We start from the raw sequence: 17988 nt of genomic DNA, 5'->3' as shown, positions 1-17988 counted from the left end.
TATCTCTTGGGTGAACTCTACTGACTGACTTGCATTTTAGGATATTCAAAAGTAAAACTCTACCCATCATTTTCTATATCGCCAGTGGATCTGATGACTACGAGTAAAGAAAAGGTCTGCTTGAATGAAAAATCCACGCAGGGGCTTCTAAGCCTCTTTTGGCTAACTGTTTTGTTTGCTTCACTCACAAACCTTATTTCCTGTCACAGTAGGGAGTTCATCAAAAAAAAAGCTCTAAAAACCAAATATATGCTACCTACCTGGCAACAAACAGCAAACAACGTTGAAGCGATAATTCAAATTTTTTTGGAAATGCTAGCTTTCTTGCAGATAATTAAAAAGTAGAAAGATCAATACCACTATCATGTATGTTTATTAAATTAAGCTTGCAGCCAGAAGTCTATTAGCCTTGCACAAAGACTAGAAAAAATAGGAAAATAGCTAGCTTGAGGGAATGTGTCCACATTACATTATTTTTCTGTAAGAAAGGTGCTGGCAGGGTGCCAGGGAACGCTTCCTCTGCTTCGTCTGCTTCGTCTGCTTCTTTCGCTTATTAGCGCTGCCAGCGGGTTTTGTTTTTATGACAACAGCTATAGCTAACAACAAGCTAACAACACTCTGCAACAATTGGTTAGTTGATATGCTCCCACTAACAGGCTTTTCTGTCTTTGTTGTCATTTTTGTTGTTCCTTAATAGGAGTGCGCCTGTGATGACATCAGCACTTTTTTGAAAAGATCAGGTATTTTCAACTTGAAGCCCTCAGTGCAGCTGCATGCTCACTCTTCATGGGAACAATTGAAAAAAGACGCCGGCACACTGAAACAAAATGCTGTGTGGACATAGGCCCCGACTCTTTCTGATGGTAACGCATTTTTACCACCACCTCTACCGGGGGTCAATTCTGTGTTCCCCGGTAGCATAAGCCTCTTCCTTCGCGGATTTAATCACTTTGTTGGGGTTATAGGTTACTGTTAGGGTCATGGTTAGGGCCAGGGTTAGGGGGGTAGGGTTAGGGTCTACATAGGTCTATTTGCTGTGAAATTCAGCACTGATTGTGAAAAAATACAGACATAGGACCCTTTCTGTGAAAAGCGGGGAACAATGTGCCTTGGTCACATCCAAAGCGGGGAACATAAGACCTTTTTTGGGAAAAGCATGGAACACACATATATTAACACATTATATTTTGTTAAATCTAATAGATAGTTAATTAATAATTAATTAAAGGAGAGCTCATTGTAAATCTAAATATGAAGTGTCTTGCTCAGAGTTTTACTCTGTGGCACTAAAAGACAAACAGCTTGTGGCTGCTGCAAGAGCTCAGAAGAAGCACAGAGGGAAAAAACAAATTGACTTACTACAACTGTAGGCCACAGTCATGGCCTTTGAGGCACAGGTGTTGTGTGTTTACAAGTTTTACTCAGACTTTATGTTTGCACTTATCTTGTTGCATTAATTGTGTACTATGCTCTGCTTTGTGTTGTTTTATATTCATTTATACATAAGTTAAGCAGGAAAGATATTAATTTTATTCTGCTAATTATTGTAATTTTGTATAAAAAATGCTGATAATTATTTATTTTCTATGTGTTTATATCACTTAAATATGCATCAGATTCAATTCAGGTTTGAGTCAAATAGTAAAAAAAAAAATCGCTTCACATACAAAAAAGGACTAAAAAGATTCACTACGCAAGGACAAATGAAGGCAGCCGGGCCCGCCGGCCCTGCCAATAAAGTGTCCCTTATTTTTTTTTCAGAGAGTTGGCAACCCTAATTATGGCAAACTGAAACACACCTACAAATAAATTATTATATGACAGCTGGATGTGTGAATAGGAAATCATTTGCTTATGCTTAAATTTTTAAAGCAACAATATGTTAGTCTGTACTTTTCAGGTTGTTGTGGCGTTCTTCTACCCCCAAGTGGCTAAACATCTAGTAATTCAGCTTTACTGTAAATTTAGACAGTATTTACATATGTTATGAAGAGCCCCCAATGAGTTTTTTTGTGTTCAGACCTCAGAAAGAGAAAGCACCCATTTAATAGATATTCTCACTCAGTGGTCATGTTCAGGTCAGACCTGCACACTCTCTCTTCCCAGAGTTGTTGTTCAGGTGGTCAGATAACTGCTAGAGTTGCTCTCTGCAGTGCAGCGCTGTGCCTTGTAATTATCTTTTTGCCAGGATAATCAGTGGTGCTAAAAGGTGATGGATGGTGAGGGAATGCATTGCAATAACTAGGCAGGCAGTCCTCTGATAAGCAGAACCACTCTAAATTTGTGATATATCTGACTCATTTCAAATCAAAACAGAAAGCAATTAGATGTCTTACCGAATAGTCTAATTTTAAAACATCCACATGGGTAAAAAAATAGAAAAAATAGTTACAATTTATTGTGATGGATGATAAAGATCTCACCAATTAACAAAATGCAAGTTGTTTTCAGACAATGAATATCATGTAAATTCTTGTGTTTCTAAGCAGATAAGATACCGTTGCAGCAGCATTCTTCAGGCCCCAAAACATACAAATAATAAGCTCTGAAAATGTTGCTATTGCAAGGTACAATTTCATCATCTTTGCTGAATCTGATTTGAATGAAAAATTATGTGCATTTGCATCAAAGGCATTTAGCTTACGCTCACATTGAGAGTGGCTTGCGGTGAGTGAGCAGTCTTGTTCAAAGACACTGTGACGGGATACATGGCAGTTTGGCGAGTATTATTGTCTGTTGGAATGATGAAAACCTGTGACCTTTCAGTTTTAGAACAGTTTCTGATTCAGAGTTGTAAAAGTCACACTGAACAATAGGTAGATTCTGTTTTCATGTCTTGAGTGACGACTGAAACTATTTACTTCTTGTAAAAAAAAATGTTAAAATCACAAAGCATCTGACCATAATGGAATGACTTGGCACATTGCTTTATTGCACAGTAGCTGAATTCAACATTAACACTGTTTACAAGCAATATTTATCCCTTGAATCACTCAAGTTGGTCAGAAAGTAAGTATATATATATATATATTTCATGATGAACGATGACCTTGTTGGAATTTGAAATACTATAGATACAGAAATTGCACCCAATATTTTTCTTAATGTCCAAGACTGTAACACATTATTTTTGATATTTAAACTGCATCTCTATTGTTTATTGATCAATAAATGTATGATTTAATGCAGAAAATAATCAATTATAAGTAAAGTCCTGCATTTAAAATCTAATCCCTAAAGGTAAAGGTATAGAAGTAAAAATGTGCTTGAAGCATCAAACATAAATGTACTGCCTATACTCTCTGCAGAATAAAAGCAGACTTAAGTACTTTTTGTACAGTTCTGACTGAAGTCCAGTGGGTCCCAACCAAGGGATCAGGCCTTCTTCGAAGGGTCCGAAGATAAACCTGAGGGACTGTCAGATGATTAATGGAGTAGGAAAAAAGAAAGAACTTAGTTCTGCTGCACTCACTTGTATTCATTCTTTTTTGGTGAAATGTTGAATAATTTCTTTGTACCATAAACATTTATTTCAATGAAACCATCTGAGGTGTAGCTTCTAACAACTCTATCTGATTCACTTATCCTAAGCTTTGTATTGTGAAAACGTTCTAAAGTTGTAAAATAAATGTAGGACAGTATCTCCAAAACGGTGCTGATGTAAATGTAATGTGTAACTTTCCACCACTACTGTAAATCCTATACGCAAGTAATGCTTAGTGACAGTAAATGCAACATATGTTTGTGTTCTGAAAACTATTAAATGCTCTCAAGTGGCCATGTAAAGGTTAGTGATGGCAGTGTCAGTTGGCTTTTGGAGGAAATCTCATTGGAGTACTGCATATTTATTCAAGACAAGTGTGAAGGCTATTTGGAAGTAAATGCATCTGCTTCTATTTGGCCGTACACTTTTTGTTGTTAATTCAGTATTTCAGTCTTGGCTGCCACGTATTTGTGTGGACAGATGCAGACTCAGTAGAGGGATGAGATGAATGGGTCTCATTCACCAACTGTTCTTAATAATATATGTCCTAATGAAAACCCATCAACAGTTTTCACGAAGATTTAGATATTCAACATTGTTGTTTCATTTGGGATTTGTTCTTGGGTATTAACAATCTAGCAGGGAACAAAAGAATGTCTGCACACTGTCAGGCTCTAATACATATAATTTATTAATTTACTTTAAAAAGGCAAAAGTAAATTAATAAATAATTTGTATTGTAGCTTGACAGTGTGCGTCCCTTCTTTTGTTTGCTGCAGTTGAATATTTTTTGCACTTGACTATTTCTGCTGGATGTGCACACTTGATCCGTCTTCTAAGAAAAGAAGCTGCACACTCCAGAGCACTCTTGTGCACATTTGAGTAAGATATTTGACATGCGCGTTGGTCCCAACCATGTCGCTAATTGGCTAATCGTCAGTTCCCATGCAGCGCTCATTGGCTCGTCTGTTTGTTTAAACGAGAAACCATGGTTCTTGTCTAGGAAAGTACTTTACCACAGCCATAACCATCACTCAGTCTTTCCTTCTCTTCGTCATCTTCAGAACTCAACTCCAATGTTATTTGTAGAAATATGTCAATCCTTGCCTTGCAAGGTTTGTTAAGCTCTTAGCTAGACAAGCTAACCACTCATAATTATGAGTTAACAATACAGTTATTATACACTTGCAAGGTGTAAATCATATAGTTAAAGCTGCAGTCAGCAAGTCTTGCAGATCGAATCAAATGTTTACAACTCTCAGTTCTCATCAGTGCACATGCACCAGATTCCTATGAACGTGCCTGTGTCTTCTCTAATCAATAAAAGGCATGGAGTACATGCTACACGGAGATAGGCTGGCTAACTTACTCATAGATAGCAACTGCGAACATCGTTTAGCGTATGCCTACCTTGAGACATGTGTCTGTGATATTGTAACATGTGCGAGCGGGGAGGGGTGTGTGGGATCTGTGGTGTGTACTGTTCCTGAGAGTGGACAGGATGATATGAGTGCCGTGGATTTTTGCAAAACAAACAACTGGCTCTATACATGCACGAGCAGAGTGTCAGCTTCAGTGAATATGATCAAACAAATGTTGCCGACTGGGACTTTTATACTGTATATAAGCATTCATGGAATGCCTCTTGTTCAATCACATTCCTTTGTTGGAACTAACTGTTGTATAATTGGTGATTGATCAGGTGGTCCCAAAGAAGCCATAATTCTACACCTCAGGCTACTCACGCAACAGCTTTTTTGACTGCTGTTGTAAGATGCAGATCATGCCCTGAGGAGGGAATACATCCTTCAGGACATGTAGATCTATTTGCAGAGTGAAACACTAGTTAATCTTGGGGTTCAATTACTGCAGCAGTACATCTGATTCAGAACTATTGAAATTTGTTTTTAGGTTTGAAATCCGGTGCTCCACCCTCTTTAGACTTTCGTTTGGGCATTCTTGACTTAATCATCTCAACTGTTCTGTGCGCACACATGGCCCTGCAGTCCCATTTTAGTCTTTTCTTTGGACATTTCTCCAAAGGCATTTAAGAAAAATAGAAACTTGGGAATGTGGCCAATTGTTTGTGCATTTTGCTGCATCATACTGTACTGCAATGTCCCTCATGATGCCGTCTGTTGTACCTGACAGCATTAAAAGCTAAATCAGTAATTATAGAAAGAATTATAGAGAAGTAGAGAACCTAAATCCCTTTCTTGGGAATTATATTGGGAATAAAACAGATTTGCTTTGGTAGAGGTGTGTGTACCTATTAATTATACTTCTAAACAAATAAAAGCTACATATTACAAATGCTATCTTTTTTGCATGAGTTAAAAATACAGACTTTTGGATGCACATATTTGCTTCTATGAAAGCAATAACAGCAAGAGGAGCCAGAGACACAAAGTGAAGTAAAACATGAGACATAGTTGCATCAAACTGCTGTGGAACTGTAGGAGTGAGACCTTAAAGTTGCTGAATATAGAAATACTTGAGCAAAGTAGAGGTACTTAAATATTAATCTATGTACAGTACTTGAGTATATGCATGGTGTTCTGCTCCACGGCTGCTTCTGCCATGTAGACCCCATATGGTCCCCTAAGGTGATCATTTCTGCAACAGTTGCTAAGTTGCTAAAGTTAATTGATAATATGTTTCAGAGGCAGCCTCAATGGACACACACACACACACACACACACACACACACACACACACACACAAACATTCCTACAGGTTTTTTAGGGGCTATTTATACGATTGTATCGGATCTACCAGGCACTTGAATTATAACATGAACATGTGAGTGAGAAGGAAAACACCTGCGAACCCCACAATGTGCTGCAACAATATTTGAAGCAACATTCCCTGGTGTCACATTCTCGGCGGATTGATTGATGCCTATTGATGGTAGTTTCCATTAAATATTTAACAATTCCAAATCTTGAAGTGGCACTTCTTCAGCAGAGTCACCGTGACTCTACATTCAGTCCTGTGAACAACAAGTCAACATGTCCTACAGAGCTGAGAGACCGGGGACCTCTGGCTGACACGTGGACAGTCTACAAGCCTTTTGGCAGAAAGGAGTTGGCTGCGGCTGAACTTTTCTCACTCATCAACTCTGCCTTAAAAGCCTCCCAAATCCTTTGTACGTAAACAAGCACACTGTCTGTGCAAGCCCAAAGTGAATAATGAGCAAATCTGATTAATATTGAAGGTCTGAGATGTCTTGTTTGTAAAATTTTTGTGAAGTTGAAGGTCAGTGGTGCTGTAATGTGGAAATGAGGGATTTTTTTTCTTCTCCAGTCAATGGACACATGGTTCTGTGGCTCAATACTGACTTTCTCTACCCATGTTTCTGACGACAAATGTACCACATGAATGATAGATGCAATATCCCCTGTACATCTCTTTCTTAATGAGACATTTTGCTCATTTAAGTCCTGCAATGTTGGGGCAGTCTGGGCAGTGAACGGTGTGTAGCTCCCTCTGTGGCCGCAGCTGACGGAGCACCCAGCATGTTAGAGCAGCGGAGGTCTGCAGTGTGTGCGCTGGGCCTTTCATGTACTTCCATGTGCAACAGTTATATAAATTAGCCAAACAACATATTCTCATAACAGGTTGATATAATGTCTAACGGAAAGTTTTACATAACAATTTGTATGATATTTTGTGAAATATGATTGAAACCGATTTAATATCTAACAAAAAAAATTTCACCCCATCAAATGGTTATGAATAGACAACAAAAGGTGGTGGTAAAGTTCAGGCACCAAAACAACTTGGCAAAGATTAGAGATAGAGAACGCCTGTCCCCCGTTTAAAAGTCAAGTGTAATCTGCCACCCTCCGTGGATTTTAGCGCTCTTATTCTGTGTCACTTGATTTCCACCTTTTCTCTGTACATGGTTCCCACTGTAATGAAAATGTGAATTACAGTGCATTACTTTTCATAGTGAATGGGAGTATCATTTTTTAATATATTAAATGTTTTCAGCAATATTTTGGGCGTGCTCCCTCCTCCCTCGCTTTAGATAGAGCGGTTAAACTGCTTATGTTTCTTGTCCTTTCGGACTTTGTGCATCACTTTTACCTTGTTACCGGATATCTTTTCAGAGTTTCTAAAGTATGGCTATATGTGAATGTTCAAATATTGTACAGCAGAACAGAAGCCGATGAATGGTACTTATGTTAAAAAATAATTACTCTCACCTACACACACTTTTACCCAAGAGTCTTGGTATAGTGAGGTATTATGATCATGAATTGAATCATTATATATGTATCAGCTCTGGAAAGTGAAGATACAGCTGTTGAGGAGTCAAGGAGCTTAGATAAGTGATGATGATTGACTGGAGAAAAATATGAATGTACACTACAGTGTAGTCACACAAGTGATTTTGATTATTTACCTGTCTCTGAAAGGTTCTGGAGCAAAAAAAAAACAAGGGCTGGGAATGACACAGATGACCTAATCATGACACAGGGTCCATTTAGTCACAATTGATACCAGGGATGCATCAGTCAAAATATAGAATATATATATATATATATATATATATATATATATATATATATATATATATATATTTATTCCTTTTATCTTCTTTACTGTTTCGATGTTTTGGTTTTTAGTTTCTATTCTTTTTATCTTATATTATTTTTTTGACTGTTTTTATACCCTCAGTTTTTAGTTTCTATTCTTTTTATCTTATTTTACTGTTGTGACTGATTTTACTCCCTCAGTTTTTAGCTTCTGTAACTGTTATCTTATTCTACCCTTTTAGCCCCTCAGTTTTCCAGTGTTTCCTCCAGGGGGGCGACCACACCAGAAGTTGTCACCAGTGCTGTCCCGTGGACGGCCCTGGCCCAGGTGGCTAGGGAGCCTCTACCTGGGCTGGGGGTGTGTGTGTGTGTGTGGGTGTGTGTATGGCTATGTATATGCGTAAGTGTGTATGTCTTTGTGAATCTCTGTCTGTATATTTGTGGGGGTGGGAGGTTTGGGTTTTCATGGTGTTTCTTTGTTGCTCATGTTTTGTTTTATTCTTTTATTTTTTTATTTTTTCTGTAAGGCACTTTGTCCTACTGATGAACAAATGAATGAAATGAAATGAAAAGTGCCCTATAAATAAAGATTAATTTGATTTGATTGGATTTGATTGGATTTGATTTGATTTGGTTTGAGAAAATCCCTGCAGCCAGCTTCCAAAATCTGGTGGCCAGCCTGAAACCAGAAGCCTGATATTGCCAGACCGAATCACAAATGCTACTTAGCTTGGGACCTCTCAGATAATTTCTGATTTCCAAGGGGAGTTCAATGACTGAAGATCAAAATGTCTCTGGACAGACCTGTAACCAATCACACGTGCTGTATGGGCTCCCCATGGCTCAGTCTGTCGTACTTGGCAGTGCCTGATGCTTCGTAACTTCTGCCTAATCCAAAAATGGGCAAAGAGGTGGAGTGTAAATGGAGCTGAGGCAGGTGAATGAAGCTAACACCTATCCTTTTGAGATTCAGTGGAGAGCAATTTGCCCACTGTTTCGCTGGTCAATGTTACAGTATCGTATCCTTCGTTTCGGTGCATAAACTTAACTGTCGTTTGCTTAAGGCAAAATTACAACATCACTTCTGTAAACATTTGTTTTGTAAAGACTTTATTTACATAGTCAATGGGTCCTACCGTTATTTTAGTGTAATAATTAGAGCATAATAGACCGACAGACAGTACTGTGTGAATTTAGTGTGATTTGTATTGAGGAAGTCATTTGGGTTCTACAGGGCTTAACTTAACCATCACAGTTACCAGTCATATTTCATAAGTGATCATACAAATCCGTTCCTGTCATATTTCATAAGATCTCACATGAACCCATTAGCAGCATTACATAGACCATCATATTTGTAAGATATATTCATTGTTGTGCATACCTTTTCGTAAACTCTCGTTTGAACCTGTTGATGATAAGACGTTGAATGGAGCCTCCTGAAATGCATCAGGATATAGAAAACATTGAACCAATGTGTTGACATCGTCTAGTACACATCCCTTTTTATTGGAGGTTAAAGTTTATGAATAATTATGGGCGTGGCCTCCTGAGTGACAACTAGCCACTTGCCCTCACTTCTCCTCGGAGTTATACGTCAGCCAAATGGACCTTACCCTTTTTTGGTAAGAGGAAATGAGGTGGAGTCAAAAGCTCACAAGATGGCGACTCCCGTAGGTGAGTACAACTGGATCAAGTTGAGAGAACGGACCCGACTGGTATGCTACGTGCACTTTTTATACAGTCTATGGGATAATCTGAATTTCATCTCAAAATGCTACTCACAGAGAAATGTTGCATCTTTTGTACGGGTAGATGATACATTCAGCAGACCAGTGTTTCATTACTAAATGCAAAGCAGTCCACTGCATATGTTATTGAGACTAGGCACCACTCGAAATCCATCAGGGCACATAATATTCATGACAGAAAGAAAGGAAACCCTTATAGAAAAGTATCAAGTTACATGTGCTGTACCAGGAACACAATGTTTTAATAATCATTCTGAGTATCGCCTTCAGATGGTTAATCTGGTAATATTGCCACAACTTGGGAAATGGCAAAGAACACAAGGGTTCATAAAAAGAAATGTCTGCCGCACTAAGCTTGGCTCTATTTCTGATGAAACTGTCTGTCTTTGTTGTGCTATGCCATGTGTTCAACATCCCATTCTGTTCTGCGTGTGAGGCCTACAGCAAATTTGTGTTTATGGGGGTTGTGGGGTGGTTGATTCAGCCAACAAGCGGAGAGAGAGGCAGACATTAAAGGGAGAGAACAAGACAGAGCAAGCTAGAAAGAGGGACAAAGAGAGACATAGGAGGGCAGCTACCTCAGATGCAGTTTGCCCACATCTCATTAGTGCCTGCTTTCAGCCCAGCTGATGTTCATCACCTACTGAATTATACATCCGCCACTAATTTGGAAAGGATTTAATATTGTATCTGCTTTATCTCTATCAAAAAAACTGCAGGCATTTCATAATTTATTTGCTAGAGCCCCCTAGTTATACCTTCTAAGCTTTAGAGGCTGGGGAAATAATCTTAAATTAGCCTTATTTTGGGTGTTATGACCCACATGTATTTCCATGCATCTTGAGGGGCCTAATCAGAAAAGAAAAAAAACTGTTTTTCACTTTCAGTAGATAAAATCTAAGGAAAGCTCTAGAACACAATATGACAGTACTATCGTTTGTATTATTAATATTCTCATATTAGAATAAATTGCTGAATTATTGTGAGGTAGCTGACTGTATGGTGAAGTATACTTTCCTGCTTGTACTTTTCATAGACTGTGTAAAATGGACATGGGCCACCGTGACGTCACCCATTGGTGAGTGGACTACAGCTTTGAAGCCAGTCTTGTTTTTTTTTTACTGGATGTGACCATACTTGGGCGAGAAGGCGGAGCTAGGGAGGAGCGCTTAGTAGCTTCAGACTGTTTAAATCTGACTCTAATATGGTGCTGCACTAAGCTAAACGCCAAAGAGGGTAAAGACTAATTTATGCTCTGCATAACAGATGCATACGGACAGTGCCTTCTGTCCATACTCTGCATACATTTCGTCCATATTTCTGTCCGTACCCCACAAACTTACTGATGTGAACTGTTACAGAACAAACGTTGCAGTACCACTGGAAATCGTGGGGGCAGTATTGGGCACTGTGCACAAAAAAAGTGCTGTGAATAGAAGGAGTGAGCAAGTCATCAAATCCTAAAATCCTTAAATGCTGAAAGTGACGTTCTTCGTCAGTGTCTGGAATTCTCCGTCCACACTCTGGGATGTATTTAGTGTCTCATAGACCACCGCTGTCTACAACACTGTCCTCCATTTTGCCTCCTTCTCAACAGACACAGGTTCGATACCTCCTCCGTCGTCTCCAAGTTTTTTGTTGTCAAACTTTATTGGATTAACTTTTTAATCTGAACGATGCCCTCTAGAGGATGTTATGCTCAACATCCATTCCATTGAAAGGATGCATGAAAGTATCAGGACAGAGACTATGAGAACGTTGATAACGTATGTCTCTATTCATGCAAGAAATAGAAGCATAAGTTAGCCTTACCTGGTTTTTTAACCAGGTGAGGTAAGTCATCTGGTGGACTTTTGCTGGTGGTTGAGCTGCGAGCTCTGGTCGCTGGCGCCATTTACTGCAGTCACATATAGCCCGATTGTAAATCACCAGTTTCCCTTAAGTTTCCAGCTAACACTAGTGCTAGCTAGCTAATGTAAGCTTTGTTAGCATGATGCAACTGAACTCTAATCAAGAATTTTTTAGGCCACCACAATGTTGCAATCAATGCTGATGAAGGGAAAACACAGACAACAGCAGCATAATTTAACACACAACACCCAAAAACAAGGTAGCAGCTATTTTGATGCAACCTGTCAATCACAAGGTTGTCCTGCCCTAAAGCAACCCCTGCTTTATTGTCTATGTTTCTCTAAATGGGACCATCATTTACTTAATAAACATTACGGTGTATTAAAGAAGACTCTGTTACTTGTCATTAACATGTAAAAACTGAGATTGATCCGATAAATAAGACTTAAACCAACTTAATGCGGTTCCTTTATTGGCAATAAGATGCTCCACAATCACACTTTGTGTCGCCGGAAATTACGAAAAATGCAGGTTTAAGGCACTTCCACACTGGCTTCACTTTTCAGACCCAGAAGCTACGTCCATCTTTATTATACAGTCTATTGTACTGTATGAGACATGATTGATTATCTTGTGCGGTAGATCCCCAACAAGTCATGCATATTTAATACAGTAAATTATGTTTCACCTCCAATTTCACCTGATAGATTGCACATGTACAGTATGAAATATTACATGGTTGTATTTTTAGTTATGTTAACAGAGCTTACACACCACAAAGACAGAGGCCATGCAGGCTGATTATGTTACAGTGATAAAAATAATGCCAGCCATCCATCAGAGGCTCGGGGGGAAAGTCTATCGCTCTGAGGCTGCAAGGGGGATTTTATCTTTATGGTTGAATCGCAGTAAAGCAATCACACCAAGCATGTATTCAAACTCCTAAGAGTTTACTCCCAGAGGAGGTAAATTACGACAAAGAGCTCAGACAGGTCCATCACGCTTAGTTGAAGTTAAGAAGACTAGAATCGGGTCTGTTCCAATCAACACCTGGCAGGATGACAAGTTACCAAAACGCTGTCCAGCTAACAAGCTGCTTTTGTTTAGAAGCTCTGTTTGCTTATAATTGGGCAGTGTGAACGGCCAAATAAAAAAACATTTGCACAATATAAATTATTCTTAGCAAAGACTGAATGATAATATATGTGAAGTATCATGCTTCCTATATAGAAACATGCATCATCGTTTTATTCAGCAGCCAGGTTTCTTTGAATATTTAACCACATAAGCAAGGGGAATTAATTATCTTCTGTTCATTCACCATTCTTTGCATTTGCCCCATGACTCAGCCTTTGTTGTGTTTATATTGCAAAGGCCAGTCAATCTGGTTTTTAAGTCTGATGTAACACCCCTTAAAAATACTTTTCTGCAAAAATGTATATAAAGAACGTCCGAACCTGTGAATGTTTTACGTTCAAATCTGTTGTGTCATGTAAGTTCCCTCATCTCAGAGTCGATGTTTTTTTTTTGTTAGCAGCCTTAAAGTTGTACTCCATAATATTTGAGATATATTGTTTCTAGTGGCTGCAGGCGAGTCTGTTCTTTCAGAGCCTCCATCTTGTCAAGTTTATGGCAAGCCTCTACCACAGTGACTTCCTGGTTGATCCAATACAGAAGTGCCAAAACTGCACTCAAAATAGAGCAGTTTCTCATTGACCCCCATGTATGTTTAGGTCAAATCTCCATGACAACACTGAGGGGGGTGCTATTTTTGTACAAGGCTAGTTCTTATTTTATTGGAGATTAAAGTTTATGAATAATTAGGGGTGTGGGCTCTTGAGTGACAGCTAGCCGCTGGCCCTCACTTCTCCTCGGAAGTATACGTCAGCCAGATGGACATATCTCCCTCCACCCACTATGTGTGTTGACAATTGTGTATATGATTTTTGCTCTTTTGTAAACTTTATTGAAACACATTCACCTCTACTTCAGTCCTTACCGTATATGTCACCCTCTTACATCAATACAGACACACATGTTCCTATTACATGTCCTTACTACAAGCCTGACACAGAAGTTGAGGTTCCCGATTTCTGATTACAAGTGAATGCAGCATAATCGTTGGTGACGATCTGGGCCAACAGACCAACCGCTGCCAGCAGCGTCACTAACATGCCGGCTTATTCACATCTAGCCCGCAAATGTCTCCATAGACATGGATATTGGAATAATCAGCAAAAAAGGCAACAAGTGCTTTCCTTAGTCATATGATCAGTCACCATTGTTTTAACTCACTCTCTGATAGATATTAACTTAAAAGACAATTAAATAGATGGAAATGTTACTGAGTACAACTTTAAATAAGGTCTGTGTTAACACAGGCTTTAGAGATGTAAAATTTTTGTTCTATGAAAAAAGACAGTTGTCACCAAGTTGCTAAAACTACAAACGCCATCACGCTGTACAAGTGAAATAAGCTGGAAGCTAGTGGGCAGTGTAGTTTGTTTACGTTACCATTTTGCTTTTGGCGTTTGCATTTACACTTCAAAAATCCTAAAAGTAGTGTTCAATTGTGAAGGTTATCTTGTTAAACTACACATGTAGGTATCATAAACCTTTGTTTCCACATAGTTTATTTTCTGCAATAATCCAAAATCCAATGGAAAAATCCTGTTGGCTTTTTGTCGAGGGAGCCAGAGGGATGCTAACTTCTTGATTAGTCTGCAATATTTGATAAAAATACTTCATCCCTACAACACTTTATGTCCTTCTTATTTAAATTTCAAATCCTTAAAAATGTATTTCCTTAACTTTTCCTCTATCCCTAAAACAATCAAGAACTATACAAATTCATAAAATAAAAATAGGCCAGTTTATTTCAGATTTACTTCCTTTTGAGATAAATGTCAGCTCCCTACAGTATGAGGATTCTTTTTTTCATAAAATGGAAAATGAACTGCTTGGACCCTTCGCAATTTGCAGGCATCTCTCAACAAGAAACATGAAAGTGGCAAGTCTATTCAACAGATAATTGAGACTAGAGATTCAAAGGAGCTTTTCTAGCTCTCTTCTTCTGATAGAGTACTGTTGCACCTTTATTTTAGTACAATAGCCGATGGAACCTCATGTCTCCTCAAACTTCTCATTGCTACTCTGAAAAAAAGGAGAAAGAGAATCTCAAGAATGTATCAGGACAGAAAAAGTAATGCAGAACTTACTTGGGTTTTTTTTTTGGAATAGAGCAAAAAACAACAAAACAACAATAAACAATATCATCAAGAGAAGCCTGCACAAGGAAGACAAAAACCCCACCAATTGTTGTGTGAGATTACCAGTCCTAGTTCTAAACACACACACACACACACAAACACACACAGGAGGAAATGACACGGTAGAAATCAGCAGAGTTAATCTTGGGTAGAATCATCTGGGGAATAACGGTCCCTCAGCTCATCAGAGTCCGAGGCAAAGTTGGGGAAGACACCTCTAGCAAACACAACCATAACACATCCAATATCCCTGACATGTTTAGCTGTCTGCCCATGTGTCCCCTGCCAGAGGAGAAAAACCTGGAGATTAGATCATATTAGATAACGGGGCAGACAACCCGCTAGGTGGGATTTGGGGGCGTGTTTTGAACTTTTTCCATCATGGACAGCAATTCTTTCGGAAGGCTAAATGTGACATTGCTACATAGTTGGTCATAGCTCCTTCCTACATCAGATGGATCAAAAGATGTCAACATAATACTGCAGCATAGAAGCAAACAGTTGCTGCTGCAAAAAAGCATTTGCTGACAATAGATTCCCAGATAGATTCCCAGGCCACTCAGCTGGTTAATTATCATTCCTTTACAACTTACAGCTGAGCCCTCCATATAAAAACCCATGCACAATATTCCCAAAGACTATAAACACAGCTGAAAAAAACATCCCATAATGCCAGCAAGCAGCAGACCCACTAGGCCAGCCGTTATGTTTTTCAAAACAAACTGTTTAAATAGGTCCTTTTGATGAACTTCTCCAAACCCCATTCCAATTTGATTTGTGAATACAAAAGAGGATAATTACATAAACATCATCTAACCACCCACAGCATATAATTAACAGCATCTAACAAGTTCTGCAGACAGAAGAAGTGACAGGCGAGGAGAGTTTTGTGCACGTGTACGTTCTCAGATATCTGCACGGTACACAGCCACACAAGTGTTGTAGGAAACGGCTGCCAGGAATACACAGAATACTTTGAAAAGTAAAGTTGAAAGATGGAAGCATCTGTCTTTGGTATTCCGATAAACTGATCAACTCCCTCCCTCCCCCCCTCCACATGGCTCACTCCTTCTGCAACCCCGCTTCAGAAAATCATAAAGGAGCGAGCTGTGTTTGTGAATTCTTTCCATGGAGAGACTCGAGGAGGAGCACTGAATTATGGGCACCCCGGTGCAGAATGAAAGAAATATTTCTAAAACTTCCTGCAGAGCAGCTGAGCTCTCCAGGCACAGTGAACGGAATTTGATTTATGTTTAATTTCACTATTTTTCTTTTTCTTGCACCTGACTCCTGGACAATGACAAGGACCTTGTACTGCCTGCTGCAGCTGGAGGACAGGAAATGTTTCATGTGCTGTTCACTTGCAAGGCATTATCTAGATTTTCCACCAACTTATGAATATTGAAACTCCATCTTTGAAGGGGCATTGTGTTCAAACTAAACAATCTGTGCACTTGTTCCTAATCACAAGTCTAAAACAATTGTTCTTTTTAATGAAATTGTCTGTCGTGGTTTCAAGTAGGGATGGGCGATATATAGAATACACTTCATGTATCGCGGCTTGTTCTACAAGGGATGTATTAAATAACTATAACGCAGTTATCAAATATATATATTGTCACAGCAAGTTTATAGCTAGCTACTTGTGGTTCCACTTGTGGTGGAGGTGTTTGTACAGTAAGCGTTTTTACTGAAATATGCACTTCATCTCCTTGAGTCATCTACTGTCAGAAAAAACGCCGTTGTGCCATGTTTCTGTGAAAATCATGATGTTGCAGACCATAATCCATTAATGAGCTATATCATCCAGACCTTCACTGAAAAAACTAACTTGTAGGACTAACTTAATAAAATCCTTGTAACAATTTGCACACACTTTTTTCAAGTAAATGTTACTGCTGAATATCAAATATAAGTCACTTAGAAATATCACGTGTAATGTACATGGCATTAAGCGTAACATTTGTGAGGAAATTAAGTAAATGTGACTTCACTCTGTACAACTTACAAGTCCTATTTTTCTAAATTAATTAAGTAAAGACTACAACAAGTAGATTTTAGTATTTTTCTGAGTAAATTAATTTAATGATTACTAATCATTAAACTCCTGTTTTTTGCACTCTAATAATGCTTAAGATGAGTAATTTAATCACAGCCAGCACATCGCTGTCTAATTATGCGTTCACAGCAAACACAAATGACAAGAATAGAAAAGTCGTCTTCTTCTTCTTCTTCTGGATTTTTCGGCAGAATAGATATCTAAAGGCACTTCGCTGCCATCCACAGTCCATAGTTATATCCATTATATTATATCCATAGGAACCGACTTGTTTCCCCCAAGGACTGCAACAATAGTGGTTCTCTTTCATAGCATTTGTTTCGTGTCTCACTATGGGAACGCCTCCTGCGTGACCTTATCAGAAGCACAATAACATTACGCCAGCCCCCTAATGGCTGGCATTGATAACGTCTATGTTAGGAGGAGCAGGGACCCTCCACCTATATAACAGGCTAACATAGCGAGAGTCGTCATTAGAAAACCTCTTCTTGCTTCTTATAGAAGCCAATTGACGATTGTATATTGGTTGCTAGGCTAAACTGTCCACAGACTAGAGTGCACAACTCGGCACGGGTGCCTCGTTGCCAGCTGTGCGGTTATCTACTGACGTGAAACATTGCAAATCTCGCCTGGTGGCTGCATAAGCTTATAGACAAACCTATAAACCGGCAAGCGGTAATAGCGTACTAGCTACCTATGGCTACTGCTATCAGCCCCGGTGAGGCGGAGAAAAGCCTGAAACTATGCTCCTGCGGTAATAGAATTTCTGGCTGGGACACTCACCCGATATGTGCGGCATGTCTGGGCTTAAACTAGCTCAGGCTACCTTAAGCTCCAACAATGAGTGTGTCCACTGCGCTGCTATTCCATGTAAACTGCTTCGCTGCCAGGCTAATCTGTCGGTGGCAGACCCAGTAATGGTGAGGCAGCCGCGCTGCAGTTGGACGTGGACATACCCGAGGGCTTGACCGCTACACCTGGTTCGAGCTGGGCGGACGCAGATCTGCTCGCACAATCCTTGGAGGAGATG

Source organism: Echiichthys vipera (genome assembly GCF_963691815.1).
Source record: "Echiichthys vipera genome assembly, chromosome: 21".
NCBI classification, from domain to species: domain Eukaryota; kingdom Metazoa; phylum Chordata; class Actinopteri; order Perciformes; family Trachinidae; genus Echiichthys; species Echiichthys vipera.
The sequence above is the reverse complement of the archived record's forward strand: the minus strand, read 5'-3'. Positions refer to the sequence as shown.